This window comes from Taeniopygia guttata, chromosome 1A (genome assembly GCF_048771995.1).
Source record: "Taeniopygia guttata chromosome 1A, bTaeGut7.mat, whole genome shotgun sequence".
NCBI lineage: Eukaryota > Metazoa > Chordata > Aves > Passeriformes > Estrildidae > Taeniopygia > Taeniopygia guttata.
Window position 1 is genome coordinate 48,232,093 of NC_133025.1, and position 11,946 is coordinate 48,244,038.

The following is an 11,946-nucleotide window of genomic DNA, read 5'->3' on the forward strand; positions in this document are numbered from 1 at the left end:
ACGCTGGCGGTCCTGCTGGTGACATGCCAGCGTGCCGGCCCTGTACTCGGGGCACGTGTCACGACCGTGTGGAGCCCTTTGTCCCCAGCGGCAGCCCCAGGTCCCTGTAAGCAGGGCTGGGGAGTCTGCTTTAGGCAGGTGGCAGGAACCAGCGCTCCCGGGCCCTGGCAAGGGCGCAGGTTGAAGAAGTGCCGCGCCACAGGGTGCGGTCCCGCCTTTGGCGCGGCTTCAGGCCGGTGCCTTGTTGAGGAGGCTCCCGAGGGGCTCCTGCAGACGGCTGTGTGGCCGGGCTGCTGCTGCTGCGGCTGGGCCCTGGCCGACCCCAAAGCGGGGCGCAGGCCAGGGCCTGTGCTCCGTGGTGCTTGTTGGGGGGTGCCGGGCTGCGGGGGACGGCCCCGTAAGTGGGGTTGTGTGCGTCCCCTGCCCTCGGCGGGCGGTTGGAGGGACCCCCTGTAACCAGGTGGGTATCCCTGGCCCCGGCCTTTCAGAGGCGTGGGGTCAGGAGTCATGGGGCCGGGCGTGTGCGCCCCCCGGGGCCGGGGTCCCGGCCCCTCGGCTTTAGGCCGTGAGCCTGAACATAGAGTCTCGTTCCTGTTGTCCCGGGGAAAGGCCGAGCTCTGTGGCTCCCTGGGTGTGGACCGGCCTGTAAGCAGGCTGTGGGTCTGGGAGCCTTTGTGCTCCCTTCAGCTGGCAGCCGGCGGAGAGAAGGAGCCTGCGTAGGCCTTGGGGGCCAGGGCCGCCCTGTAAGTCGGGGCCTGTGCTCTGGATTCCCGGGCACTTTGCAGTCCAGGCAGCGGCTTGAGCTCCCTGTAAGCAGGGGTGGCAGCCTCTTGGTCGCTGCTTGGCGTATGCCCAGCTTCATTTGCCCAGAGGGCCTGGCTCCCCGCACCGCATGGGACTGCGCCGGACGTCGAGATGGTGAGTCAAGCTGAAGTCGGAGGCTTTTGGGCGCAGCTGAGGCCGGGGGGCTCTGTGGGTGGCGGCTTGAGGATCTGGCCGTGGGGCTGTTGGGTGGCGGTTCCCTTGAGGCACAGGAGCCGGAGCTTCTCCGGCCTGAGTGTGTCGTGGTCCATTGGCAGAAGCCACGGGAGGACGAGGCAGGAGCGGCAGCAGCGTCGAGCTCAAGAGTGGAACGGCGAGGCAAGAGCGAGCTGGGAGCTGAAGAAGGGGGCAGGAGAGGCCCTCTGGGCAAAGGGCCTTCCTGGCACGGCCAGGGCACCTTCCGGGTGCCGTGGCTGGCTTTGCGTTGGGCGACCTCCCTGGAAGCAGGGCTGGGTCTTTGCTGACGTTGGCCTTTTGCCATTGCGCTCCTTAGGCTGCCCGGAGAGAGGGGCAACCCTGTAAGGAGGGTGAGAACCCCTGTCTCTGCACCTGAGGGGGGAAACAGAGCTCTCCCGATCCCCAGCCCAGCCACCTGCCCTGTCAGTAGGGCCGGGCCTTTTGCCCGGCCCCGACAGCTTTCTGCCAGCTGCTGGCCCCTGGCCAGCGTGACCCCCTGTATGCGGGGTGCGTCACCGCCCTCGTCTCCGTGCCCTCCCTGAGCGCCTCAGCGCCTCGAGGCCCCTGTGCCCTGCCCACAGGGCTGCAGGGGCAGGTCGGATGCTTTCCTCTCCCACTCGTGGGTGGGGATGGCTCCCTAGAGCCGGTTGCCCGCACAGAGCTTGCTCCCTCTTCTGGGACGGTCTTGCCCTCCCTCTCTCCCTCGCCGGCCTTCCCCTCAGCTGGTGTGAGTGAGCAAGTGCGTTTGTCCCCCTTTAGCCCCCCTTTAGCAATAGAGCAGGGTAACCTAGACTTCCCAGGAGGGAAAGAGGAGCTCTGTGCGGTCACAGGGGAGGTCCCTAAACAGGCACGGGTGAAGAACGCGTCCGGCCTTGCCCCTGCCGTCTGAGGAGGGCACGGAGCAGCTTAGCGATAGCGTGGGCACCGTGACCCGCCTGTAGCCTATGGCTGGCTGTGTGCCTACGCTGGCGGTCCTGCTGGTGACATGCCAGCGTGCCGGCCCTGTACTCGGGGCACGTGTCACGACCGTGTGGAGCCCTTTGTCCCCAGCGGCAGCCCCAGGTCCCTGTAAGCAGGGCTGGGGAGTCTGCTTTAGGCAGGTGGCAGGAACCAGCGCTCCCGGGCCCTGGCAAGGGCGCAGGTTGAAGAAGTGCCGCGCCACAGGGTGCGGTCCCGCCTTTGGCGCGGCTTCAGGCCGGTGCCTTGTTGAGGAGGCTCCCGAGGGGCTCCTGCAGACGGCTGTGTGGCCGGGCTGCTGCTGCTGCGGCTGGGCCCTGGCCGACCCCAAAGCGGGGCGCAGGCCAGGGCCTGTGCTCCGTGGTGCTTGTTGGGGGGTGCCGGGCTGCGGGGGACGGCCCCGTAAGTGGGGTTGTGTGCGTCCCCTGCCCTCGGCGGGCGGTTGGAGGGACCCCCTGTAACCAGGTGGGTATCCCTGGCCCCGGCCTTTCAGAGGCATGGGGTCAGGAGTCATGGGGCCGGGCGTGTGCGCCCCCCGGGGCCGGGGTCCCGGCCCCTCGGCTTTAGGCCGTGAGCCTGAACATAGAGTCTCGTTCCTGTTGTCCCGGGGAAAGGCCGAGCTCTGTGGCTCCCTGGGTGTGGACCGGCCTGTAAGCAGGCTGTGGGTCTGGTAGCCTTTGTGCTCCCTTCAGCTGGCAGCCGGCGGAGAGAAGGAGCCTGCGTAGGCCTTGGGGGCCAGGGCCGCCCTGTAAGTCGGGGCCTGTGCTCTGGATTCCCGGGCACTTTGCAGTCCAGGCAGCGGCTTGAGCTCCCTGTAAGCAGGGGTGGCAGCCTCTTGGCCGCTGCTTGGCGTATGCCCAGCTTCATTTGCCCAGAGGGCCTGGCTCCCCGCACCGCATGGGACTGCGCCGGACGTCGAGATGGTGAGTCAAGCTGAAGTCGGAGGCTTTTGGGCGCAGCTGAGGCCGGGGGGCTCTGTGGGTGGCGGCTTGAGGATCTGGCCGTGGGGCTGTTGGGTGGCGGTTCCCTTGAGGCACAGGAGCCGGAGCTTCTCCGGCCTGAGTGTGTCGTGGTCCATTGGCAGAAGCCACGGGAGGACGAGGCAGGAGCGGCAGCAGCGTCGAGCTCAAGAGTGGAACGGCGAGGCAAGAGCGAGCTGGGAGCTGAAGAAGGGGGCAGGAGAGGCCCTCTGGGCAAAGGGCCTTCCTGGCACGGCCAGGGCACCTTCCGGGTGCCGTGGCTGGCTTTGCGTTGGGCGACCTCCCTGGAAGCAGGGCTGGGTCTTTGCTGACGTTGGCCTTTTGCCATTGCGCTCCTTAGGCTGCCCGGAGAGAGGGGCAACCCTGTAAGGAGGGTGAGAACCCCTGTCTCTGCACCTGAGGGGGGAAACAGAGCTCTCCCGATCCCCAGCCCAGCCACCTGCCCTGTCAGTAGGGCCGGGCCTTTTGCCCGGCCCCGACAGCTTTCTGCCAGCTGCTGGCCCCTGGCCAGCGTGACCCCCTGTATGCGGGGTGCGTCACCGCCCTCGTCTCCGTGCCCTCCCTGAGCGCCTCAGCGCCTCGAGGCCCCTGTGCCCTGCCCACAGGGCTGCAGGGGCAGGTCGGATGCTTTCCTCTCCCACTCGTGGGTGGGGATGGCTCCCTAGAGCCGGTTGCCCGCACAGAGCTTGCTCCCTCTTCTGGGACGGTCTTGCCCTCCCTCCCTCCCTCGCCGGCCTTCCCCTCAGCTGGTGTGAGTGAGCAAGTGCGTTTGTCCCCCTTTAGCCCCCCTTTAGCAATAGAGCAGGGTAACCTAGACTTCCCAGGAGGGAAAGAGGAGCTCTGTGCGGTCACAGGGGAGGTCCCTAAACAGGCACGGGTGAAGAACGCGTCCGGCCTTGCCCCTGCCGTCTGAGGAGGGCACGGAGCAGCTTAGCGATAGCGTGGGCACCGTGACCCGCCTGTAGCCTATGGCTGGCTGTGTGCCTACGCTGGCGGTCCTGCTGGTGACATGCCAGCGTGCCGGCCCTGTACTCGGGGCACGTGTCACGACCGTGTGGAGCCCTTTGTCCCCAGCGGCAGCCCCAGGTCCCTGTAAGCAGGGCTGGGGAGTCTGCTTTAGGCAGGTGGCAGGAACGAGCGCTCCCGGGCCCTGGCAAGGGCGCAGGTTGAAGAAGTGCCGCGCCACAGGGTGCGGTCCCGCCTTTGGCGCGGCTTCAGGCCGGTGCCTTGTTGAGGAGGCTCCCGAGGGGCTCCTGCAGACGGCTGTGTGGCCGGGCTGCTGCTGCTGCGGCTGGGCCCTGGCCGACCCCAAAGCGGGGCGCAGGCCAGGGCCTGTGCTCCGTGGTGCTTGTTGGGGGGTGCCGGGCTGCGGGGGACGGCCCCGTAAGTGGGGTTGTGTGCGTCCCCTGCCCTCGGCGGGCGGTTGGAGGGACCCCCTGTAACCAGGTGGGTATCCCTGGCCCCGGCCTTTCAGAGGCGTGGGGTCAGGAGTCATGGGGCCGGGCGTGTGCGCCCCCCGGGGCCGGGGTCCCGGCCCCTCGGCTTTAGGCCGTGAGCCTGAACATAGAGTCTCGTTCCTGTTGTCCCGGGGAAAGGCCGAGCTCTGTGGCTCCCTGGGTGTGGACCGGCCTGTAAGCAGGCTGTGGGTCTGGGAGCCTTTGTGCTCCCTTCAGCTGGCAGCCGGCGGAGAGAAGGAGCCTGCGTAGGCCTTGGGGGCCAGGGCCGCCCTGTAAGTCGGGGCCTGTGCTCTGGATTCCCGGGCACTTTGCAGTCCAGGCAGCGGCTTGAGCTCCCTGTAAGCAGGGGTGGCAGCCTCTTGGCCGCTGCTTGGCGTATGCCCAGCTTCATTTGCCCAGAGGGCCTGGCTCCCCGCACCGCATGGGACTGCGCCGGACGTCGAGATGGTGAGTCAAGCTGAAGTCGGAGGCTTTTGGGCGCAGCTGAGGCCGGGGGGCTCTGTGGGTGGCGGCTTGAGGATCTGGCCGTGGGGCTGTTGGGTGGCGGTTCCCTTGAGGCACAGGAGCCGGAGCTTCTCCGGCCTGAGTGTGTCGTGGTCCATTGGCAGAAGCCACGGGACGACGAGGCAGGAGCGGCAGCAGCGTCGAGCTCAAGAGTGGAACGGCGAGGCAAGAGCGAGCTGGGAGCTGAAGAAGGGGGCAGGAGAGGCCCTCTGGGCAAAGGGCCTTCCTGGCACGGCCAGGGCACCTTCCGGGTGCCGTGGCTGGCTTTGCGTTGGGCGACCTCCCTGGAAGCAGGGCTGGGTCTTTGCTGACGTTGGCCTTTTGCCGTTGCGCTCCTTAGGCTGCCCGGAGAGAGGGGCAACCCTGTAAGGAGGGTGAGAGCCCCTGTCTCTGCACCTGAGGGGGGAAACAGAGCTCTCCCGATCCCCAGCCCAGCCACCTGCCCTGTCAGTAGGGCCGGGCCTTTTGCCCGGCCCCGACAGCTTTCTGCCAGCTGCTGGCCCCTGGCCAGCGTGACCCCCTGTATGCGGGGTGCGTCACCGCCCTCGTCTCCGTGCCCTCCCTGAGCGCCTCAGCGCCTCGAGGCCCCTGTGCCCTGCCCACAGGGCTGCAGGGGCAGGTCGGATGCTTTCCTCTCCCACTCGTGGGTGGGGATGGCTCCCTAGAGCCGGTTGCCCGCACAGAGCTTGCTCCCTCTTCTGGGACGGTCTTGCCCTCCCTCCCTCCCTCGCCGGCCTTCCCCTCAGCTGGTGTGAGTGAGCAAGTGCGTTTGTCCCCCTTTAGCCCCCCTTTAGCAATAGAGCAGGGTAACCTAGACTTCCCAGGAGGGAAAGAGGAGCTCTGTGCGGTCACAGGGGAGGTCCCTAAACAGGCACGGGTGAAGAACGCGTCCGGCCTTGCCCCTGCCGTCTGAGGAGGGCACGGAGCAGCTTAGCGATAGCGTGGGCACCGTGACCCGCCTGTAGCCTATGGCTGGCTGTGTGCCTACGCTGGCGGTCCTGCTGGTGACATGCCAGCGTGCCGGCCCTGTACTCGGGGCACGTGTCACGACCGTGTGGAGCCCTTTGTCCCCAGCGGCAGCCCCAGGTCCCTGTAAGCAGGGCTGGGGAGTCTGCTTTAGGCAGGTGGCAGGAACCAGCGCTCCCGGGCCCTGGCAAGGGCGCAGGTTGAAGAAGTGCCGCGCCACAGGGTGCGGTCCCGCCTTTGGCGCGGCTTCAGGCCGGTGCCTTGTTGAGGAGGCTCCCGAGGGGCTCCTGCAGACGGCTGTGTGGCCGGGCTGCTGCTGCTGCGGCTGGGCCCTGGCCGACCCCAAAGCGGGGCGCAGGCCAGGGCCTGTGCTCCGTGGTGCTTGTTGGGGGGTGCCGGGCTGCGGGGGACGGCCCCGTAAGTGGGGTTGTGTGCGTCCCCTGCCCTCGGCGGGCGGTTGGAGGGACCCCCTGTAACCAGGTGGGTATCCCTGGCCCCGGCCTTTCAGAGGCGTGGGGTCAGGAGTCATGGGGCCGGGCGTGTGCGCCCCCCGGGGCCGGGGTCCCGGCCCCTCGGCTTTAGGCCGTGAGCCTGAACATAGAGTCTCGTTCCTGTTGTCCCGGGGAAAGGCCGAGCTCTGTGGCTCCCTGGGTGTGGACCGGCCTGTAAGCAGGCTGTGGGTCTGGGAGCCTTTGTGCTCCCTTCAGCTGGCAGCCGGCGGAGAGAAGGAGCCTGCGTAGGCCTTGGGGGCCAGGGCCGCCCTGTAAGTCGGGGCCTGTGCTCTGGATTCCCGGGCACTTTGCAGTCCAGGCAGCGGCTTGAGCTCCCTGTAAGCAGGGGTGGCAGCCTCTTGGTCGCTGCTTGGCGTATGCCCAGCTTCATTTGCCCAGAGGGCCTGGCTCCCCGCACCGCATGGGACTGCGCCGGACGTCGAGATGGTGAGTCAAGCTGAAGTCGGAGGCTTTTGGGCGCAGCTGAGGCCGGGGGTCTCTGTGGGTGGCGGCTTGAGGATCTGGCCGTGGGGCTGTTGGGTGGCGGTTCCCTTGAGGCACAGGAGCCGGAGCTTCTCCGGCCTGAGTGTGTCGTGGTCCATTGGCAGAAGCCACGGGAGGACGAGGCAGGAGCGGCAGCAGCGTCGAGCTCAAGAGTGGAACGGCGAGGCAAGAGCGAGCTGGGAGCTGAAGAAGGGGGCAGGAGAGGCCCTCTGGGCAAAGGGCCTTCCTGGCACGGCCAGGGCACCTTCCGGGTGCCGTGGCTGGCTTTGCGTTGGGCGACCTCCCTGGAAGCAGGGCTGGGTCTTTGCTGACGTTGGCCTTTTGCCGTTGCGCTCCTTAGGCTGCCCGGAGAGATGGGCAACCCTGTAAGGAGGGTGAGAGCCCCTGTCTCTGCACCTGAGGGGGGAAACAGAGCTCTCCCGATCCCCAGCCCAGCCACCTGCCCTGTCAGTAGGGCCGGGCCTTTTGCCCGGCCCCGACAGCTTTCTGCCAGCTGCTGGCCCCTGGCCAGCGTGACCCCCTGTATGCGGGGTGCGTCACCGCCCTCGTCTCCGTGCCCTCCCTGAGCGCCTCAGCGCCTCGAGGCCCCTGTGCCCTGCCCACAGGGCTGCAGGGGCAGGTCGGATGCTTTCCTCTCCCACTCGTGGGTGGGGATGGCTCCCTAGAGCCGGTTGCCCGCACAGAGCTTGCTCCCTCTTCTGGGACGGTCTTGCCCTCCCTCCCTCCCTCGCCGGCCTTCCCCTCAGCTGGTGTGAGTGAGCAAGTGCGTTTGTCCCCCTTTAGCCCCCCTTTAGCAATAGAGCAGGGTAACCTAGACTTCCCAGGAGGGAAAGAGGAGCTCTGTGCGGTCACAGGGGAGGTCCCTAAACAGGCACGGGTGAAGAACGCGTCCGGCCTTGCCCCTGCCGTCTGAGGAGGGCACGGAGCAGCTTAGCGATAGCGTGGGCACCGTGACCCGCCTGTAGCCTATGGCTGGCTGTGTGCCTACGCTGGCGGTCCTGCTGGTGACATGCCAGCGTGCCGGCCCTGTACTCGGGGCACGTGTCACGACCGTGTGGAGCCCTTTGTCCCCAGCGGCAGCCCCAGGTCCCTGTAAGCAGGGCTGGGGAGTCTGCTTTAGGCAGGTGGCAGGAACCAGCGCTCCCGGGCCCTGGCAAGGGCGCAGGTTGAAGAAGTGCCGCGCCACAGGGTGCGGTCCCGCCTTTGGCGCGGCTTCAGGCCGGTGCCTTGTTGAGGAGGCTCCCGAGGGGCTCCTGCAGACGGCTGTGTGGCCGGGCTGCTGCTGCTGCGGCTGGGCCCTGGCCGACCCCAAAGCGGGGCGCAGGCCAGGGCCTGTGCTCCGTGGTGCTTGTTGGGGGGTGCCGGGCTGCGGGGGACGGCCCCGTAAGTGGGGTTGTGTGCGTCCCCTGCCCTCGGCGGGCGGTTGGAGGGACCCCCTGTAACCAGGTGGGTATCCCTGGCCCCGGCCTTTCAGAGGCGTGGGGTCAGGAGTCATGGGGCCGGGCGTGTGCGCCCCCCGGGGCCGGGGTCCCGGCCCCTCGGCTTTAGGCCGTGAGCCTGAACATAGAGTCTCGTTCCTGTTGTCCCGGGGAAAGGCCGAGCTCTGTGGCTCCCTGGGTGTGGACCGGCCTGTAAGCAGGCTGTGGGTCTGGGAGCCTTTGTGCTCCCTTCAGCTGGCAGCCGGCGGAGAGAAGGAGCCTGCGTAGGCCTTGGGGGCCAGGGCCGCCCTGTAAGTCGGGGCCTGTGCTCTGGATTCCCGGGCACTTTGCAGTCCAGGCAGCGGCTTGAGCTCCCTGTAAGCAGGGGTGGCAGCCTCTTGGCCGCTGCTTGGCGTATGCCCAGCTTCATTTGCCCAGAGGGCCTGGCTCCCCGCACCGCATGGGACTGCGCCGGACGTCGAGATGGTGAGTCAAGCTGAAGTCGGAGGCTTTTGGGCGCAGCTGAGGCCGGGGGGCTCTGTGGGTGGCGGCTTGAGGATCTGGCCGTGGGGCTGTTGGGTGGCGGTTCCCTTGAGGCACAGGAGCCGGAGCTTCTCCGGCCTGAGTGTGTCGTGGTCCATTGGCAGAAGCCACGGGAGGACGAGGCAGGAGCGGCAGCAGCGTCGAGCTCAAGAGTGGAACGGCGAGGCAAGAGCGAGCTGGGAGCTGAAGAAGGGGGCAGGAGAGGCCCTCTGGGCAAAGGGCCTTCCTGGCACGGCCAGGGCACCTTCCGGGTGCCGTGGCTGGCTTTGCGTTGGGCGACCTCCCTGGAAGCAGGGCTGGGTCTTTGCTGACGTTGGCCTTTTGCCGTTGCGCTCCTTAGGCTGCCCGGAGAGAGGGGCAACCCTGTAAGGAGGGTGAGAGCCCCTGTCTCTGCACCTGAGGGGGGAAACAGAGCTCTCCCGATCCCCAGCCCAGCCACCTGCCCTGTCAGTAGGGCCGGGCCTTTTGCCCGGCCCCGACAGCTTTCTGCCAGCTGCTGGCCCCTGGCCAGCGTGACCCCCTGTATGCGGGGTGCGTCACCGCCCTCGTCTCCGTGCCCTCCCTGAGCGCCTCAGCGCCTCGAGGCCCCTGTGCCCTGCCCACAGGGCTGCAGGGGCAGGTCGGATGCTTTCCTCTCCCACTCGTGGGTGGGGATGGCTCCCTAGAGCCGGTTGCCCGCACAGAGCTTGCTCCCTCTTCTGGGACGGTCTTGCCCTCCCTCCCTCCCTCGCCGGCCTTCCCCTCAGCTGGTGTGAGTGAGCAAGTGCGTTTGTCCCCCTTTAGCCCCCCTTTAGCAATAGAGCAGGGTAACCTAGACTTCCCAGGAGGGAAAGAGGAGCTCTGTGCGGTCACAGGGGAGGTCCCTAAACAGGCACGGGTGAAGAACGCGTCCGGCCTTGCCCCTGCCGTCTGAGGAGGGCACGGAGCAGCTTAGCGATAGCGTGGGCACCGTGACCCGCCTGTAGCCTATGGCTGGCTGTGTGCCTACGCTGGCGGTCCTGCTGGTGACATGCCAGCGTGCTGGCCCTGTACTCGGGGCACGTGTCACGACCGTGTGGAGCCATTTATCCCCAGCGGCAGCCCCAGGTCCCTGTAAGCAGGGCTGGGGAGTCTGCTTTAGGCAGGTGGCAGGAACCAGCGCTCCCGGGCCCTGGCAAGGGCGCAGGTTGAAGAAGTGCCGCGCCACAGGGTGCGGTCCCGCCTTTGGCGCGGCTTCAGGCCGGTGCCTTGTTGAGGAGGCTCCCGAGGGGCTCCTGCAGACGGCTGTGTGGCCGGGCTGCTGCTGCTGCGGCTGGGCCCTGGCCGACCCCAAAGCGGGGCGCAGGCCAGGGCCTGTGCTCCGTGGTGCTTGTTGGGGGGTGCCGGGCTGCGGGGGACGGCCCCGTAAGTGGGGTTGTGTGCGTCCCCTGCCCTCGGCGGGCGGTTGGAGGGACCCCCTGTAACCAGGTGGGTATCCCTGGCCCCGGCCTTTCAGAGGCGTGGGGTCAGGAGTCATGGGGCCGGGCGTGTGCGCCCCCCGGGGCCGGGGTCCCGGCCCCTCGGCTTTAGGCCGTGAGCCTGAACATAGAGTCTCGTTCCTGTTGTCCCGGGGAAAGGCCGAGCTCTGTGGCTCCCTGGGTGTGGACCGGCCTGTAAGCAGGCTGTGGGTCTGGGAGCCTTTGTGCTCCCTTCAGCTGGCAGCCGGCGGAGAGAAGGAGCCTGCGTAGGCCTTGGGGGCCAGGGCCGCCCTGTAAGTCGGGGCCTGTGCTCTGGATTCCCGGGCACTTTGCAGTCCAGGCAGCGGCTTGAGCTCCCTGTAAGCAGGGGTCGCAGCCTCTTGGCTGCTGCTTGGCGTATGCCCAGCTTCATTTGCCCAGAGGGCCTGGCTCCCCGCACCGCATTGGACTGCTCTGGCGCGCTCCAGTAGTGAACAAGGTAATAGTAGTAACTTGGTGTTGAAGTAGGGGCAGCTGGGTGACGTGTGGCTTGCTGCTTGAGCATCTTGTTTTGAGGCTGTTTGGTCACCGTTCCCTCAGGCACAGGTGGCTGAGTTTCCCAGGCCAGATTTTGTCGTGGTCTATTGGCAGAGGCCATGAGAAAACAAGAGGTGTGAGCAAGGGCAAGTGTTGCTTCAGACTCCGGTGTTGAACACTTATTCAAAAGCAGCAGTGATGTGTTGGGTCTGGGAAGACGCCCCTGTCTCTACTGGGATGTACTCTTTCTGGCTCTTGAGATTACTACATGGAGGTTACCACTTTTTGCTTTTTCTGATGGGGCATGGGACATTAAAGAAGCAGACTTGTACATCCAGTTTGACCACTATCCAGCCTACCCTGCTCCCAGTTGTATGGTCTTTCCATGATCTACTGTTGCCAGGAGCTCCCTTCTATGGGTTTTCAAAAGACTGTACAGCAAAACCTCGCTAGTGGTGGCCTTGGCTCTGATGGAGATGCATGGGGAGGGTAAGGTATTTTACTAGGCACTAAATGTCATATCTCACCCTTCCATAGTCTCACCCCAGCCTCTGATTTTGCTAATTTACTCAGCAGTGACCTCACGTGCTTCATTGTCTACTTCAGCTGCTGCATAGGACAAGGGCTTCAAGTGGAACTAGATACTAGTATCACATCTTCCAATATTTTTGTAAGTCTGCAGATCTGTTCTGTTCCATGGGAGAGTTAAACTACAGTCTGGGAGGGAAATGAATGCCTCCATGTCCTTCTCTAAGCTGAGGATGTGTCATGCAGGCAATGCTAATCCAGCCTCTTCTAAACAAGCACAAAGCAAAATGAGAAGAGTGGAGGGCTGTAAATGTGGCAGGAGTGGTCAGCTGCCTCTTTTTTTGCTCAGGCTTAGCACTGCTACTGCAATTGGTCTTTGATTTTGGCTGGATGTCATTTTTCTGCCCTGCAGCTCTGTAGCTCCTGTGACTATATCAGCCTCAAAAGTGAAGGCAGAGCCCTGGAAACAGTGAATGCAAACCCCACATGGGCTTTTCCGGGGTGCTCTCAGCCCTCTGTGAATCAAGGAGGCAGTAATATCTGGGTTGCTGCCTTCTCTCCAGGGGCGGCTTACCCTTCCTCCCCCCGTCCTTTTCCTCCTCCCACATTTGTGGCTCTGCCTGGTGAGAGCTGCTGGGAAAGTAATA

General features: G+C 65.9%; 1 long non-coding RNA gene across 1 annotated transcript; it reads left to right on the plus strand.

Moving 5' to 3' along the window:
* Nucleotides 1-3,323: 3,323 nt before the first annotated feature.
* LOC116807742 (uncharacterized) lies at nucleotides 3,324-6,342 on the plus strand. The gene is made up of 2 exons (XR_012053531.1): nucleotides 3,324-4,840; nucleotides 5,002-6,342. It is a non-coding gene; the product is annotated as an uncharacterized lncRNA (long non-coding RNA).
* The last annotated feature ends 5,604 nt before the right edge of the window (nucleotides 6,343-11,946 follow it).